The 19,332-nt window shown below is 42.8% G+C and overlaps 1 protein-coding gene across 4 annotated transcripts in view; it reads right to left on the reverse strand.

Moving 5' to 3' along the window:
* The window catches only part of LOC147122271 (very long chain fatty acid elongase 1-like), a 99,567-nt gene extending 80,472 nt beyond the window's left edge, over nt 1–19,095 (reverse strand). Inside the window, exon 1 of one of the 4 annotated variants that reach the window (XM_085983231.1) lies at nt 18,987–19,095. The gene's annotated coding sequence lies outside the window, so the exon portion shown is untranslated. Of the gene's footprint in view, nt 1–17,853; nt 18,037–18,906 lie in introns of those variants that run through there. The other 3 variants (XM_085983232.1, XM_085983234.1, XM_085983233.1) reach the window with 3 other exon arrangements.
* Between the last annotated feature and the right edge of the window lie 237 nt (nt 19,096–19,332).

A 19,332-nucleotide genomic window follows, 5' to 3' on the forward strand; every position in this document is an offset into this window, starting at 1 on the left:
TTGTAATACTCCTGTGAAGCGCCTTGGGATGTTTTACTACATTAAAGGCTCTTTATAAATACAAGTTGTTGTATTAAATATAATTTGCATTAATATAGCACCTTTAACAAAATGTCCCAAGGCATTGCACAGAAATGGAATCAAACAAAAATAGAAAGCAGGCCAAAAGGAGGAGCTATTAGGATGGGTCAAAGCTTGGTTATACAGGTGGATCTTTAAAAAGAGAGATGGAGGGGTAGAGAGGCAATTCCAGAGTGTAGGGCTGCCAATGGTGGGGAGATTGCACAGGAGGCCAGAGTTGAAGGAATAGAGTCCTCAGATGGTTGTATGGCTGAAGCAGCTCAGAGATAGGAAGTGGTGTGGCTATGAAGGGATTTGAACAATGAGAATTTTAGTGTGTGTTAACATAGGTGTGATGGTGGAATCAGACAGGATATGGGCAACAGGACTTCAGATGATCCAAAGTTTATGGAGGGCAATTTTTGTAATGGGGAGGATATGGAGTCCGAAACGCAGCTCAGGGTCAAATAAGATGCCAAGGTTACAAACTCTAGTTCAACCCAAGACGGTGGCCAGGGAGGGAGATGGAATCAGTGGGTGGTGAGGCATACCAGGCAGTCAGAGATGGCCTTGCCGGCAATGGAGATGATGATTAGTGTAGAGGCCGTGCAAGATGGCCGTGAATATGAATACAAATAAGAGATTGTACATGGAGGTAAAAGGCAGTGAAATCAGGAGACAGGGCAAGGAGTCGAGCTGGATATTGAAATCACTGATGCAGGAGTTAGTGCAGAGGCTGAAGGAGGAAGAATCTCTTTCAGAAACTTAGGGTAGAGGCAGTAGAAAACAGGATTTTAAAAGGGGTGGTACAAGGAAAGATGCTCAAACGTGCCAGGGATCAAGGTGTGATTGTGATTAAGGCAGCTCCACTACTAGGGGGTTTGAGCAGGGTAGGTGGTGGAAAGTATAACCAGGCGGGGAGGCTTTGGTAAGGGGAAAAAGGTGTCGCCACCCGTGAGCCAACTTTTAGTCAAAGCTAGGATGTCAACACCATCATCCAGACTAAGGTCATGGATGAACAGCCCCATTTGGTGAAAATGCAGCTTGGAGTGGAGATTTCAGTTTTAATCTGACTCCATGCTCATAACAATAAACAGAGGCAAGTACATTCAACACAGGAAATTCTCAAGACTCTGCAGAGAATTTAGAAAGGATTCAATTTTTATTTTTTTATTTTTTTATAAAAAGGGGCATCACTGCCCAGTGATGTGACTATTGGGGAATTTTGCCAAGTTTTAAAAAAGGTTATGGGATAGGAAATACACAATAATCCACCTCAAACACCAGTTATTCAGCTTTCCTGTACAGACTGAGATGGAGGGGGGCGTGATCTGTCCTTTCCCCGAGGGGGGGGGGGGGGGGGCGTGATCTATCCGTTCCCCAACTGAAGTATTAAATCGAACAATATCCATCGGAAGCCATACTGACTGCAGCGTCAGTCACGAGCCAACTACACAACCACCAGAGTACAAAGAAAGATTTACTGAAAGCATTTTGATTTGACAGAGCCCAGTAATAGATTTCCCCATGCGACAGGATAAAAGCAAGCCCCTCGTTGGAAGTATCCTGTCATTACCATCCACCAACTAAAAGAGCACCATCGTGACAAAACATTACAAAGTTGTTTAGAACATGCAAGACCTTCAAGGAGGCCCAATGAGTTTGAATATTGGAGGGATGCGCCCCCCCCCAAAGACAAGGTCACAATTTGGCAGTAAGTCAATATGGGGAGCACCCCCCCTGTAAAGCATGAACACTACTGCTGTTGAAACTAATTCAATTAGCCAACACAGCTCTTTCAGCTTAATTGGTTTTGAAGTTAAAAAAAAACTCAAGTTAATTTCCTCTAAAGGTTTTCTGTCGAGGGAAAAATGTTGATCAAGATAAAATGGTAACAGGTCAAACTTGCCTCAACAGAAGCATCACTCCAGCTTGTGGATGGACCTATTCTGCTGCATCATGATGTCACATGCCCAACATTGACAAGACAACAGTCCTGTGCTCTCCAAGTAATCTATGGTGTGAAGTGCTTGAGGATGTTTCAACGCAACACGATAAAACCATGAAGTATTTTCTCAGTTCCTTTGGAGGAAGGCCAGAGAACCAGAGGGTGGAGAAGGTACCAAATTAAGTAAAACACTAGAGCTACAAGAATTGAAACATAAGAATGTATCATGGCTAGAAATGGTAAAAACATGACAGGTTGCATAAATTTGGATTGTATTCCCTGGAGTTTGAAGTGTGATCGAATTGTAGTGTTCATAAAAAAAAAAGGATTTGATATAGTCGATACAGAGTAGCTATTTCCTCTAGAGAGTCCAGAACATGAAAGCACAATCTTAAAATTAGAGCTAAGCAATTCAGAGGAGAAATCAGCCCCCCACCCCTGAAAGCTGGGTCAATTGAAAGCTTCTCAAGACCAAGCAACAGACTGGTTAGGCAATGGATTTAAGGCAGGTAAATGGAGTGGCATTAGAAATCAGCCATGGATTTAACTGACTGCTGGAACAGGCTCGAGTGGCTGAATGGCTTACTCCTGTTCCTATGAAAATTCATATGCTGTGATTTTTTTTTTTTTTTAAAGTGGATCAAACCCACAAGAAAAAAAAAGTTAATTTGGTGCATTCCATCCAGGAGAGCACACTGCCCATTGTTCCAGTCCTCAACTTCACAGCACAATGTTTCCTGCATATCTCGGGGAAAAAACAGGAAAATTCACAGGAACACCCACAGAGATTCCTGAAACATTGTCAAGTTATGGGATTCACAGCTCCTCCCTCCAGCCACCACCATGTTAAACTACTGCTCAACAAGTTTGAGTGTAAATGCAGTACAAAAAAGCTCAAGTGTTTCCTGTCTCCTTATATGCAGCCTGCAGAGGCAGTTTCACTTTAAATTAGTAAGTCGCTTAGAAAGCTGGATAGGGTCTGGAATGTGATAAAAAGACTGTGTTCCTGCTCCAAACTACAGCCAGCGTGCCAGGTGGGTGAAAGGGGACAGCCTTCCTCTAATCTCTCACAATGTTCTAATTATGTAAACCAAAAGAATCTCCAGCAGATGGCATTTCTAAATTAAAGGCCACACGCCCTCAGAGGCCAAGTCAGGCCACAACAACTTCATTCCCATCAATTCTAGAGGCCAGATCCTGGATTTACTCATATCGAGCACGCTCCCCACTCACGTGCCACCTCCCAAGAATGGAAAAAAAAACACTTTCCTCCCACAACAGACAAATACATAAACCCATTATCCCTCCAGCCAGCCTCACCGCCCCCACAGCCAAGTGCATGCAGCCACTACCCCCAACAAGATCACCACAAAGTCATCTCTGCAGCCTGGGGGGGGGGGGGGGGGGGGGAAAAGAGGGGGAGAGAGAGAGAGAGAATACAAATTATATGAATGTATATTTATACACTCAGGGATATATCTGTTTATACACTATGGATAGATCTGTATTTTTGTGTACAACCATGAATGTTTTTCGATGCTTTGGCAACATAAGATGTACCTTGTCATGCCAATAAAGCGATTTGAATTGAATTGAGAGGGGGAAGAGGAAAGAGAAAACTCAGATTAAGAAATTTTTGTGGCAGCCTTTCTCTGCCACATACTGTAGCTACTGCCTGGGCTCTACCAATGCCACTCACAATAGTGTTGGGAGGTTCAGTCAGCGTGAGGCAGTAGTTCCTCCTATTTTCCATAGGGTGTACGTATAATGAGATCTTTAAATACTACCTCTAGCAAGAGGACAAACGTGTAAAGGCCCTCCACTAGCAGCATCCAAGCCCAGATACCATTGGAGGTGCAAAGTTTGATTTATTTTCTTAAGCTATTTAAATTTTAAATGCATTTACAGAAATCCAGAAGGGTTCTAAAGATTAGAATTGCTAACTCCCAAACCAGAGTAGGAACATTTCCAAAGCTTTCTCTACAGCCCCCTCTACCCAAGTTTTAACACTGCAGAGAACAGCTTTCAGTAACCATCTCTGGCCCTTAATCCTGCAATGTTTCCATCTATTATTGCATTTTACATAGGTTTTTGACAAGATCGGAATGTGTTTCTTTAAATCTTTCAAACACAATGCTGAAGTTAGCCCTCCCATGCATTCCTTTAAAATGCAGATTCTACATTCCTTGCAACCCACACCACTGCCTTCACATCAGGCCCAGCTCCAGATGAGTTCTAATTTATTGCATCCTTTCCACTGTAGTATACCTCACACTCAGTGATGTGTTGCTACATGTGAAGTGATTCTTATGTACACACCACTGCCCCAGATTCTTGCAATGTGCAGATGCAGCACTGATCACGACTCACTGATATGAAACAGGCCAGTGACTTGTTGACTACAATGAAAACTTATAGCACCTTTAACATAGTAAAACATCCCAAGGCATTTCACAGGAGTGTGAAGACAAAAAATGACACCAAGCCAGAGAAGAAATTAGGGTGGATGACCAAAAGCTTGGTCAGAGGTAGGTTGAGGAGCATCTTGAGGAATGAGGTAGAGAGGCAGAGAGGTTTATGGAGGGAAGCTTAGGGCCTAGGCCACCAATGGTTGAGCAATTATAATCAGGAGTGCTCAAGAGGGCAGAATTAGAGGAGCACAGATATCTGGGTGGGGGGAGGGGGTGAGGTCATGAGGAATTTGAAAACAAGAATGAAGTGCTGCTTAACGAGGAGCCAATGTAGGTCAGAGAGATAGGTCAGGGTGAATTGGACTTGGAGAGAGAGATAGGACACAGGCAGCTGAGTTTTGGATGACCTCAAGTTTATGTACAGTAAAGCATGGGAGGCCAGCCAGGAGTGTGTTGGAATAGTCAAGTCTAGAGGTAACAAAGGCATGGATGAGGGTTTCAGCAGCAGATGAGCTGAGGCAAGGGCAGAGACAGGCTGCATTAGAGGTGGAAATAGGCAGCTTTAGTTATGCTGCAGATGCATGTTCGGAAGCTCATTTCAGGGTCAAATGACACCAAGTTTGCGAACAGTGTGGTTCAGCCTCAGACAGATGTTAGGGAGAGGGATGGAGTCAGTAGCTAGGGGACGGAGTTTGTGGCGGGGACCGAAAACAATGCCTTCGGTCTTCCCAATATTTAATTGGAGAAAGTTTTTGCTCATCCAGAACTGGATGTCGGAGAAGCAGTCTGACAATTTAGAGACAGTGACGTGGCAGAGGCAGCTGAACGGATGGCCTCAATCTATGCACGTTACTGACTCAAGGAGGGCACTACAACATTCTAGAGTGTGCTACTTTGAGCAGTTCTTGGCCCTCATCAGTATTTAAGACCAAGCTAAATTGGACCAGACTTGACACCAATCAAAAATACAAAAAAAGTCCAAATGATCCACGTCTATAAGTTAGCTAGCCAAACTAAATTTTAGATAGTCAATAGTCCCTGATTAAGCAGGCAATGCTGGAAAAGTTAGATAAATTACCAGACTTCAAATTACAGCCTTAAAATGAGTCAGAGAAAAAAAGTTACGGTCACATCAAAGTGGACAGCACTCATTGGGTAGGATTCTAACATTAACCACTTAATCATGGAGCAGTATTGGCAAACATTAAAAATTAAGTAGATTGTGAAATACAGGATTTATACAGCACTGCCACGCAGGGTAACAAAGTAGACTGTCTTAATACTGAAGGGCCAGGAACTGCTCAAAGTAGCACTCACTGGAATGCTGTAGCACCCTTGGAAGAGTCCTTAAAGCAGAAGGATTGAAGATCACAGGGAACTGTCAAAGCTATTTTAGCTACATATTAGAGTTACTAACTACAAGCCCAGGGCAATCACAACGAGGATCTCATCAAATCAAGAGGATAAAGAGTGCATTAACAAAAGCTGCTGCTTTCAGTCATGAGAAACACAGAACAGCTTGTAATTTTTTTTTTTTTTTTTTAAATTTAAAAAACTCAAAGCATCCTTCATGCCTTCAGAGTACCCCTGCCCAAAACACTAGTCAGACTATATGGCATACTGGATAGTTTGGATTGGTTATGAGGTTCCAGTCAAAATTGCAAGAAAACAGACTTGCATTTATATAGTATCTTTCACGACCCGAGGACATACCAAAATGTTTTACAATCAACGAAGTACTTGAAGTATAGTCACCGTGGCAATGTAGGAAACATGGCAGCCAGTTTGCACAAAGCAAAGTCCCACACACTGCAATGAGATCTGTTTTAGTGAGGTCAGTTGAGATAAATGTTGGCCATAACACTGCCCTGCACTTCGAAATAGTGCCATGGAATAGTTTATGTCCACCCGAGGGCAAACAGGGCCTCAGTTTAACGTCTCATCTGAAAGATTACAATCAATCTGTTGCTAAATTTGAAGTTGCGTCATCATAACTCAAACTAAAATTAAATTGTTTGACAGGTTGAGATTTTTTTTTATATAAATTAAATCCTATTTGGCCCAGAAGGAATTTTTGATTTAGAGGGAGGAGGTTGCTTGAGTCTACAGAAATTGAAGATTAATCTCCAGTCCAACTGTATACAGCCTTGTCCAGATCAATGATGCCATTAAGGGGCACTTCATCAGCACCACTGCTCCATGAGAGGCAGCAGCAAGCGTTCAAATTATTCAAGAAAAAGTGTTGCAGTTGATTACTGTTGTGAAAATGTATGCCAAGGGTATCCATTTCTGTATTTCTTGCTAATATTTCAGTCCATTTACTGTGTTTTTTTTAAATAACTCAGGCAGCTGTGTTTCTGCAACAATTAGGCCATTGTCCACACAATTGAGAATAAGCTGTGTTCTGATGGACAAGAATGGAACAAGCCTAGTCTGCATTGTTATAAACTGAAGCAGAAGTAAACCTGGCAACAGACACCACCATGCAATAAGTCACTCCTACTAGGGTGTTGGCCCCATTAAGATTGGCACCATAAATGCCACTAAAAATCACTTTTTCCACAAGTTCCCATTTTGTTACAATCTAGAATGCACTCTGAAAGGGTGATGGAAGCAGATTCAATTGTAACTTGAAAAAGGAGAATATATACACACACGGAAAAATTTACAGGGATAGCTTTCTCAAAGCCGGCAGAGCCAAGATAAGCCAAATGATCGCCTGTGGGGAGGGAGGAATAATTGGTTAGCTCTTTCAAAGCCAGCAGAGCCACGATAGGCCGAATGGTCTTCGGTGCTGTATGGTTCTATGATGCAAGATCAGTCAGTCCAAGTATTAAAAAAAAAACAGCAATTTACTCAATACATTGTGATATTGGTCATTTTTCTCAAGTACAGTCAGTAGCTTGAACATTTGTATTTTTTTATATAAATTTAAAATTTTTTTTTTTTTTTTTTAAATTGAGAAAAAGGCTGAAAAGGAATGGAAAGATTTCAGGACGGCAGAAATCATGAATTGAGGTCACCTCCAAGGGCCAGCCTGGGTACCATGCATGATCAGAGTTGAGACAGCATGTGTAAGGAAGTACTGAGATCAGCAGCCTGTACCTTTCAAAACTCTACAGATTGGCTGATACTTTCAGACAGAGCTGAAGGACTGTGAATCAGATTCAGTCCTTTTAAAAATGAGTGCAGTTATATTAGCATTAATGTGAAGTTGTTCTCACTTCATCAATGCAAAACTGGAAGTAATTAGAAAATTTGGCTCCAGAATCCATTTTATGCCAAAGGAGTAAATTCTGTAGTAGCAGGTTTCACTTTCAGTTTCTAGGATAATAAAAGACAGCACACACATTATCACGTCCTCCAAACAGCCCAAAATAATTCATAGCCAATTCAATAGCTTTTGAAGTAGTGAGCATTCTGTAGGCTTAACAGCCACCAATTTGTTCAAGTCCCCACAAACAGCAAATGAGACAACTGACCGATGTTCAGGCGACACTGGTTAAGAGGAATATTGGCGAACACCCAGCTCTTAGTTCTCAAAATATGGTCACATCGGGCAAGGCTGCACTTTATTCCCCACCCCTACTTGCATTAAGATGGTTGTGGACTTTTTTTGGAATCACCACCATCCTTGTGGTAAATGGCTGTTCTCCTTGTAGTCGCCAGCTAGGCTACTTCAGTGGCCAAAGTGTCAACCACAGAGTGATTGTGTGTGTCAGTCAGGACAGATCGAGGAGGGGTGGTGTACTTTCTTCCCTGAAGTTACAGTAGTTAGTTAACCAATCAAGTAGTTTTGATGGGTATTTTCTTGGTGCCAGCCCACAGGTTTATTGAAAAATCAATTTCACAGAATGAAATGGTTGGATTTAAACTCAATTTCTGGGTTGCTGAGCTGAACAGCATGGCTTCAGTCTCAATGTTCTGTTGGGGAAAATGCAGGCTCATCCACAACTTTATACACTGCGCTGGTTGTGGATCATGGTGCCGGGGGGGGGGGGGGGGGGGTGAAATATGGCATCATCAGCATACATATAGAAGCTGACCCACACCCATGGGTCACACTGCCAAAAGGCAACATATGGGGAAAAAAAGGTCAGATGGAACTTGTGTAGCCCAGGAGGTAAGAGAACATAAGAAATAGGAGGAGTAGGCCAATCGGTCCCTCGAGCCTATCATTCAATAAGATCATGGCTGATCTGATCCTAACCGCCAATCCACTATCACAGAACCATCTCCTGAATCTAAACAGAATTAGACACACGAAATAGGAGCAGGATCAGGCTACACGGCCCCTGGGCCCGCTCCGCTACCCACAGGGCCATGACCGATCCGAACCTAGACTCATGTCCAAATTCCTGCCCGCTCCCCGTAACCCTTAATTCCCTTTACTTCTAGGAAACTGTCTATTTCTGTTTTAAATTTATGTAATGATGTAGCTTCTACAGCTTTTTGGGGCAGCATATTCCATGGACCTACCACCCTCTGAGTGAAGTAGTTCTCCTCATCTCAGTTTTGAAAGAGCAGCCCCTTATTCTAAGACTATGCCCCCTAGTTCTAGTTTCACCCATCGGGAACATCTTCCCCGCATCCACCCGATCCAACCCCTTCACAATCTTATATGTTTCAATAAGATCGCCTCTCATTCTTCTGAACTCCAATGAGTAGAGTCCCAATCTACTCAACCTCTCCTCATGTCCATCCCCTCATCCCCGGGATTAACCGAGTGAACCTTCTTTGTACTGCTATTGCCAAACAAGGGCAGTAGGATCATGGAAGACAGTGGAGCAATCGACTGTTGTCCTTCTCAAATGCTCCACAATGTTCAAGGAGCGATAATGGACTACAGTCAGTCATGAAGTATAATCACATAACTGACCAAGGCAGTCTGTGTGATGTGGGGAGGACAGAAACCATTAGCAAGTAATTTGAAAAGGAAATGGTGGGAGAGCCGTGTATGGAGCCGACTGGTGATAATATGTTCAAACAGAAGTTAGTTATGGGACTCGTTAAGAGGTCAAGAGTAGACTTTGTGGGGCAGGGAAACACCAGTCTCAAGAGTGGTAGGTGGATAGTCACACCCCAAATGTCTCATTTAAAACATTAAAACAGCAATGGCTAATTAAAATACAGCTTGATGTGAATGTAGCACCAAGTGGCTTGTTACAGTTGCAATTGTGCTCCACATTCCTCCCTCACTATCCTACATATTTAATTGTAAAGTCTCATGATTCTTATCAATCTTGTGATTTGTACTGCATGGATGCCAAGGTCTCTATAGGTCAGCACTCCCACCAAATACACATTGCAGTATCTGGTCATCGCCCCACATCTCAAATAGTAACAGGGTCAATGTTAAGGACTAGAAGGCTGAGAGAATCTCAGGCTGCTCTCCAACTGCAGTGTTGGTGTAAAGCACTTTAACTTTGTAGCGCAAGAGCGAGTTATGACCCAAGCCGATTCGAGACTGACGTGTCGAAGACTGCCTCCACCATGTTGTCTCGCACTGCACTATTCCAAAGCCAAGCCCAAATGCAAAATTTACAATATAAAAAAACTTACCAATGCAGGGCATAAAATCACTTTACACTATTATGATGTTTTCCACCCTTCACCTCACATCTATCAAAGAGAAATTGGGATTTTGTATTGTGCACCAGCATCGACTAGTTCAGTGAACTCAAGGAAAATAGCACTGGTACCAGGCCCGGGAGGGGGAAAAAAAACCATGCGCAGTATTAAGGACAATACAAGCAATTCTAACTACTTAGCCTCATTCTAATCTGCAGAAGGCAGATATGTTCCAATTACATAGTATTTGCAGCACAAACAGTCCCTCATGCCACATCATAGCTACAACATTCGTTCTGCTATTTCAGAAGCCGTTGTTACTCCATTTGTTCATCTCAGCAAGTTATTAAAAAATGCATTCCTTGTAAGGCAGCAATGGAAGGTGCATTTCCAGCCCCTCACTCATTGCTGACCATATTCCCTACCTCCCCCGAATGCCCTTCAACAGACGGCTCCAGTACACAGGTACTTCATGGGCCAAACCCCCCCCCCCCAAATAATTCCCCGCATTGTGGTGTGGAGCCAAGGGGTGATCTTTGGGCTGCCTACACTGGTGGCTTGATAGGCTCAGGCCGCTCGCTCACACCAATTTAAAAATGGAGCTTGCTCCTGCCGCCGCCCTGCAGTTTTGCTACCATGACCAGTTGACGCCCCTGCCATTTACTGAATGGCAAATCATAGTAAAAAAAAAAATTAAAAAAAATCACATTTTCTGTGTGTGCACAAAACCGCCGTATTTTTTTCAAAAAATAAATGAGATTTAGACGTTCCATTACAAGTGAGTGATGCTTTATTACACCCTGAAATTTTGTCTACTGTCTAGGTTCACACAAAGAATGGGCACCTGAATGAGGCATGAGAACACTGCTAGCATATGGAGAACTGTACCCCAACAGGAGTCAGCCCCCTCAGGGTGGGGAGGGGGGGGGGGGGGAAGGAGAGGCAGAAGGAGGGAAGAATCAAGAAATATCAGAAAGATTGTTTACAATAGAGCTATGACTTGGGAAATCAATGATTGAAGTTAACAGTATGGTGTGAAAAGGCATGGGGTCTCATCTCTGTTTGGCAATCAGTTTGAGTGACTGGATGGTCCATAAAACACAAGATCTGTATCCAGCAGGAAGAGAATCAAAAGAAAATGGTACAAGAGATGCTTTTACTTTAGTTAGAAAGAAAGATTGTTGCCGCCTTCAAGACCCATGCGTGAACAGGTTTAGAGAAGCCATCTTCACAGGACCTCAAGCCACACAGCAAGTTTTGGACACAGGGCCAATGTGCACTGCCATGCATGGTTGGTTAGGGAGTTTACAATTAATGTTTTGTCAATAATAAATGAAGTGAATTAACATTACTGTCTGGGTGTACAAATCCATTTAATGGGTAAAAGGACTTGTCCAACACAGATCAAGTAAAATGTCACATTTCTCCCCCCCCCCTCAAATATAGATTCATCACACCCACTCCCTTTGCATTGACTAGCTCACAGACACCTTGAAGTGCTTAGAACTATGTTGAAATGACAATAGGCAGCAGCAATTACAAGTCACATTATTGCACTGCCAATTACAGGTCACCCACTTCCAGTCTCGTAGCTTTTAGCCAGTGAAGTTAATGATTAATAAGAGCAAGATTTTAATATACAGAATTGAATGTTATTTTTCCCCATTTAGCTCTTCCAAGACATCCTCCACTTGTCAACTGGTTGGGCTTCAGTTGACAACTACCATCCCCACTCCTAAATTCACTATGGAAGTTTCACCATGCACATAACTAGCACCATCAGCCTAGAAACTGAAAGGTTCTAAGTGTTAACACTGATTCAATTAGAGGTGACTGGCTAGCACTGGAGCAAAACCTTTAAGCACCAGTTACCAATACCTGGGCAGCCAATATCCCAATGCATAGGATGCTGACTATTGTTAAATTTGAGAAGGGCCAACTCTTCACCCTTCTCTTCCACCCCAAATTACTTCGCAACATTCACCATGCACATAACTGGCACCACACTGGGCATGCTTAATGTAGCAGGGAGCTTACTCCACATTTAACCCAAGTTCGAGGCTGCCACATTGCAAGTGGAAGATAAGTGGGCAGAGAGTAAAATTAAATTAGCAAAGATTTCCACAGCTGAAAATTCAGAAGAATGCAGATGTTCAATGAAGATAGGATTGGGCTCCACTGTGATTCCCTACCTTGAGAACAGCCTGCTGTCACTTGCCATCCTGCCTCAGATGAGGTGAAGAATGGCAATTGAGACACTGAGTATTACAGGTGCCCAGAAAAGGTGACTTAGGTGAAACAAAAAAGGAAACTGAAATAAACAGCACCTTTTGAAGGGTGCTAATCAGAAGTGGACCTTAGCCATTACTTCAAAGGGAACAGTACAAGAAATGCCAACATTGCTTTAGGAATAGGGGTTGGTTTGAAGTCCTCATTATAAAGTCTTTAATCAAGACTTGACACCTTGTCATTAACATTTGTGGAGATTAATTTTACAAGATATCCTTCCTGTTGTTCCAATCCATAGATCTGTTACTATCCAATTTGCACAGGAGCAGGGTGGTTGTGGGGGGGATTAAATAGCATAGATACATCTATTTGGTTTAATTTAATGTGAATGTTTTGACATCTGTAATGTACAATCAATTTTATCCTGCAAATACTGGAATGGAGCAGAGACAAACTTAAAGGCACAGACTTTGTTTAAACTAACAACCAAAATATCCTTTGAAGAATCCTAGAATCTTATAGCATTGAAGGCCACTCAGCCCATCACACCCATAACTGGTCTCTGGAAAAGCCATCCTCCACCCACCCAAGTGCTGGCTAACCCATGGCTTTCTATTGAAACATTGATTTTATTCAGCATTGTGGCCTGTAAAAGCTCATCAGTTACAGATGTTAGGCTAACTGGTGTATCCTTTCATGAACAGAGGTTATATTGACAATCTTCCAGTCCTCTCACCCAACTTCAATATCCAAATGATGTTTGAAAGATTGTCAGAGCTTCTGCTAGTTCTTCTTTGACACTCATTCAGATCACGTCACTTCCACAAGTTTCACCAATTTTTCCTGTGTTAGTTCCTTACTGATAGTTATCCTAATGACCCAACCTCCTCTTCCACCCTTCATTCTATTACAATGTGAAAACTGAGGGAAATTATTCAACTATTCCTGCATCCATAGGATTTTCTTTCATTTCTAGTGAGCCCTACCTGTCCCTTCTATTTTTATGTATTAGAAAATCATGTGCTATTTTCTAGTCTTTCATAACCTTGCTAATCCACTTTTTTGCTTCTCCTTTTATACTTTCTGTACTCCTTTGCTTTTTAAAAAAAGTTAAACCTACGATTAGTCACATACCTCCCAAGTCTCATTTTAAAATCCTTAGTCATCCAAGGAATAGTATTTGCTGGAAAATATGGACCTACTTCTGCAGATTTAACATGAGGCACCATATTAAACATCCAATAATTAACATATCTAATCTATGCAGTGTTACAGAATGGCTTGTCACCAACTCTTGCCTCCCATATCCAGAATAGTCCAGATTTGAAGTTAAAGTGACTCCAATATTAGTTCATCAACCTTCCTGGAGTGTTGAATTCTTTAAAAGATTCGTCCAAAAAAAAGTTTTAAACTAACCCAAATTAGTCCATGTAAAACTATCCATTCAAGAGAGCAGTCACACACCAACAGTCACCATTACTTTAAAACAGAGACCATGTGGCACTACAGGAGAAAGGTATATCTCCTTTCACTTGAGATATGCCAATACACAAGTCTCCTAATCTAAAAAAGTGGAAAGTGATGCATTTATATAGCACCCTTAACATAGGGAAACCTCACAAGCACAAGGCAGTGAAATTAATGCCAAATTAGCTACCCACTAGGATAGGATTTCCCAGTCTTATTCAGAAAAAATGCAAATCAGCAACATTTTAAATACATGTTCAGTCACAAACAAAGCAGGAAGAAAACACTAGTTCCTGTCACCAAGTCATAACCACCTCTTGATTAGGTTATCAATAGTCAAACTCCCTTATGTTACCTAGATAGTAGTAGTGAGAAGACTGAATACTGTTGATGTCTTCCATCAGTTCATGAAGTCAATAATGGCTCACATGCTCCTCTGCACTAAAATTACTTTCTTCTCACCATGTATCCCACATAGCCTCCCTTATCTCAGTCAGAGAGTGATCAAGACAAAGATGGGCTGGGCTACAGATGGCACAAACTGGGGGGGGGGAAAAAAAAAAAAACTTGATTAGCGGTCACACAAGGTCATTCAAGCAAGGTACACAGGGAGGAAGCGGTCCGCTTTGCCACTGTCTCCCAAATGGAAGATAACACCACTGAGCAATGCTTCCTCTAATGGCAGGCCAAAGGACAGATTTGTATACAATATAAAATATCTGACTGAATAAGTTGACTTAATGAATAGTCAAAGCCACCAATTTGTGATGAGAAAAAATTGTAGCTTCCTAAAACACTGGCTAAAAAAAATCCCAGAAAATCCCATGTAATAAAGCAAAATTTGATATTCATAATCAATGGACTTCAATATAAAAATTGATTGAATCATGGAACAGTAAAAATTGAATTTGACCTTCAGTTGCCAGGAAACAGTGAGCTCATAACTATCCAACAGAGACACCTATTCAACTCAGTGGGTTACAAATGGGTTTTTTTTTGCCCATGATCCATGATGGAGGGTGCATGAAAAATGTATATATAGTACTGTTCTGCACTTCACAACCAATTAATTACTTTTAAAATGCAGCCACTTATGTTGGCAAGCACAGCAGCCAATCTGCACACAGCAAAGTCGCACAAACAGCAAGGAGATAAATGACCAAAATGAGATGTCAGACTTGGCTCAGTGGTAGTGCACACCCAGGTCAGAAGGTTGTGGGTTCAAGACCCACTCCAGAGACTCGAGTGTATAATCCAAGCAGACACCTCAGTGGAATACTGACGGAGTGCTACATTGAGTGTTTCCTTCTTACTTTTTCCTCTATTGTCTTTTGGATGAGATGTTAAACAAAAGCCTCACCTGCCATAAAAGATCCCATGGCACTTTGAAGAACAGCAGGGCAGTTCTGATTATCTCTCAATTAACACCCAAAACAGATTATCTGGTCATTTATCTCGTTGCTCTTTTTGGGACTTGCCATGCACAAATTGACTGTTGCATTTCCTACATTACAACAGCGACACTTCCAAAGACAGTACTAATTGGCTGAATGGCATGAAAGCAAAGGTCCAGGGAGCTGGTGCTGGCCCACTAGATAACAAAGTTAACAGGCCATATTTTGCAACACTAGGAGTACATTGCCATTAAAAAACTTCACAGCTAACCCCAAACTACAAATATGATCGTGTAGCATAACATGCATCCTGATCCAGTGTAAGCAAACATTTAGATGGAGGGAGAGGGGATGAGCACATCAGGAACTTTTTTTTTTTTTTTTTTAAATAAATAAAGCTTCTCCCTCCCCCTCCTCACCTGAAGGCAGCAGCTCCTGCTGTGGTACAATTCCATGGCTGAGCAACATCTGGTACTTTACACTGTGACCAGTCTGCATGAATCTAGACCGAGTTACCAGGCTGTTCACAATGGAGCCTCATCCTGCCCTCAATTCACCTGCACACTTCCCATCAGAGAACAGCTAGAAGTCAAAAGCTGATACTACAGCAGATTTACTCCCCACTGAGCCCAGTTGATCTAGACGAGAGAACTAGATGTAATATCTCCAAATTTGCAGACGACAAAGCTGGGTGGGTGTGCGCTGTGTGGAGGATGCCGAGAAACTTTAGGATGATTTGGACAGGTTGGGCGATTGGGCAAAAGCATGGCAGGTGCAATATAACGTGGATAAATGTGAGGTTATCCACTTGGTGGCAAAAACAGGAAGGCAGATTATCTGAATGGCAATAGATTGGGAGAAGAAGTGCAACGAGACCTGGGTGTCCTTGTGCACCAGTTGCTGAAGGTAAGCATGCAGGTGCAGCAGGCAGTTAAGGCAGCAAATGGTATGTTGGCCTTCGTAGCGAGAGGGTTCGAGTACAGGAACAAGGATGTCTTGCTGCAGTTGTACAGGGCCTTGGTGAGACCACATCTTGAGTATTGTGTGCAGTTTTGGTCGCCTTATCCGAGAAAGGATGTGCTTGCCATGGAGGGAGTGCAGCGAAGATTCACCAGGCTGATACCTGGGATGGCAGGAATGACATACGAGGAGAGATTGGGATGATTGGGCTTGTGATGAGGGGATCTCATTGAAACTTATAAAATTCTGACAGGACTGGACAGACTAGATGCAGGAAGGATATTCCCAATGGTCAGGGAGTCCAGAACCAGGGGGTCACAGTCCAAGGATAACAGGTAGGCCATTTAGGACAGAGATGAGGAGGAATTTCTTCACCCAGAGAGTGGTGAACCTGTGGAATTCTCTACCACAGAAGGCAGTAGAAGCCAATTCATTAAATATATTCAGGAAGGAGTTGGATATATTTCTTAAGGCTAAAAGGGATCCAGGGGTATGGGGAGAAAGCAGGGACCGGGTACTGAAATTGGATGATCAGCAATGATCACATTGAATGGCAGAGCAGGCTCGAAGGGCCAAATGGCCTACTCCTGCTCCTATCCTCTATGTTTCTATGTTGTAACATCCCAATAGCCAAGCCCAGACAATTCAGCACTGACCTGGCTTTTTTGGGGGGGGGGGGGGGGGGGGGGGCGTTTGGAATCCTGGAACCTATAAAAAAGTTAGTGACTGATCAATATAGAGGCAGAGAGCACTGGTCTCCGCAAACCAGATTTTCCTCTTCTGTACTTGAACATGAATAATCACCTGGGTGGGTCACAACGGAAAATCAGGTGGGAAGGATTGTACACCTGTAACAGAACTTGCCTGATTTTCTGTCCATTTAAAACAGGCGCCATTATGGCTACACCACCCCTCCCGGCCCAATTTCCCTCCGTGTACTTCAGCAAGGTCCAACTCCTATCCCTTGCGCGGTTTTAAACTTAGCAAATATAGTCAACCCTGTGGCTTGTGCAGAGGGGGCCTTTTTAAAGCTCTCTCCAACTCTGCCTGTTTAGTACCGCGAAAGAAAAAAAGTGCAACTAAAGCTCAATTCAAATAATTGTAAACACTTCTCGCCTCACTAACCCCCCCAGCACTATCTCCGTACCCAGCTTGGAGCAAGGCCTCGCCAATCCCATGCCCGAGGATCAGGGTTTTGTCAGAACTGCAGCCTAAAGGAATGCTTCGAAATGAATGAGTGTCTTCGACAGAAAGTTCTGCTGGGACAGTAAAAGCCGGAAATGAATGACAGATGGATTTTTTTTTTTTTAAATCTTAACTTTTTCCAAGTTACTTCAGCCATTATGGAGAACTGCCGATATATATAATATAAAGCAATGGTTCATGTGATCGGAAACCCCATTGCTTCCAAGCGACAGAGAGAGAGAGAGAGAGAGAGAGAGAGAAACACTTTAGTCCAGTAAAGAACCACATGGAGGTGAAGTCAAGACCCAAGTTACTCACTCAGGGCTGAACATGAGCGATTGGTTTCTCCCGGGTTTCGCAGACTTGGGACAGGGTCGCTTAGCTCGGGTTACACCGACCCGAGACAAAGACAAAAAAAGTTTTGAAAGCGCTACTTCTTGCCGGCTACGATCATCTGATGGGCGCGAACCGGCCGGTTCACTCTCTAGACTTAAACCCGAGCAAAGCTCAGCCCCGCTCAACATCCAAGCCCGAAGCGGAGAAGACGACTTGACAGGGGGCTGAAACCGAATGAAACTCGAGAGAGAAAGAGAGAGAGAGAGAGAGTGGGGAGAGACTCAGCTCTTACCGTATAATCACTCACCAGGGACGCTTGCACTTGCTGGAGTTTCTGAAAAAGGAAGACGGCCCCAACATTAACTTGTCTTGCCCAACCCTTGGATCAGCTGATGGAGCGACAGCCCCTGAGCACAGGGAAGGCACTCGCCGGTTGGATGGAGAGAGGAGATCCGGGGGATGGGGTGGGGGAGTGATAGCAATCTGAACAGTCATTTGTTAACAGGAAGAGAAATAATGTTTGAAAGATGACCTCAGAAAACGGCCGTGTAATTGACAGCTTGTGACTAACTGACGCGAAGGAAGCTCCCGCTCTTGTCAGAGCGAAACTTTTAGGATTAAGCAGAAGTTTGCGATAGCATCCAATTTTTTCCACTCCCCAGAATGAACAGTCGATTCAAACATAATTTCTTTAAAAATTCACAGCATTTCGGTGGTCCCATGTCGTTCTTTATGCAGACACTGATGTACCAAGTGTGGAAACGGTTCTGGTTCAAGATGTGTATTTCAAGCTTACTATTACTAACTTTCTATTATAAACGCGTATCTCCAACTCTAGCGACATAGGAGTTGGAAGGCGATGGGGAAAAAGCTTAGAGACACGTGGGTGGAGGAGCAGCCGCAGACGAAGGGGGTGGGCTAGCAATAACGGAGGCCATAAAAGTAGCTATCCGTTTTTTTTCTAGCATGCATCCATTACGCCCACCCTTTAACAGAGGTCGGATTTGTGGCAAAAAAAGCTGAAGAGGGTTTAACTATCAATTAAATGTTCAATTGGCTACAAATTAAAAAGCCATTGGATTCAGCTAGTAATTACCAACAAGGAACAAACAAGCAATAGAAAACTGTGCAAAGTTGTTGCTTTGTTTTTCAAAGGATCAATTCTGAACTGGCGAGTAACAGGAAAAGACCAACCCCCCCAAAAAAAACACTAAATTGTGAAGTTGATTTGATTTTCCATCTTAATTTCCCCCCTCCCCAAGCTGAAAAATTTACCAGTAAAGTTAACAATTATAACCTACAAGAAGGTCATAAAAAGCTAAACTATTTTGAAGAAAATGCTTACTTTTACTCAGTTGCCTATACAATGTTGTACATCCATGGAAAACCTTTACATGTGTTAGTAGAAGCAAGACCTCAACTTACTGTGCTTCAGTTACTGGGTGCCTATTCTTCAGCATGTGGCTCTCAGTCAGCTGCAAGGCAGGATAACCTCTCGCCTTTTAATTTTGGCTCCACCAATCACCTCTGCTGAAATGACAGCCTCTCGCCTTTTAATTTTGGCTCCACCAATCACCTCTGCTGAAATGACAGCCTCTCGCCTTTTAATTTTGGCTCCACCAATCACCTCTGCTGAAATTCCAACAGCCAGCCCAGCCCAATTGCTTTGTCCCTCTTTTAAAGACCAAGTAAATTAAACAAATAAACAAACTGTAACTAAACCTCTAAGACTTTAAATAACCCTTAGCAAAATCAAATTAAAATTTGGTTA

Source organism: Somniosus microcephalus, chromosome 3 (assembly GCF_052327205.1).
Source record: "Somniosus microcephalus isolate GS21.2 chromosome 3, FLI_Smic_1.0, whole genome shotgun sequence".
Classification (NCBI taxonomy): Eukaryota; Metazoa; Chordata; class Chondrichthyes; order Squaliformes; family Somniosidae; genus Somniosus; species Somniosus microcephalus.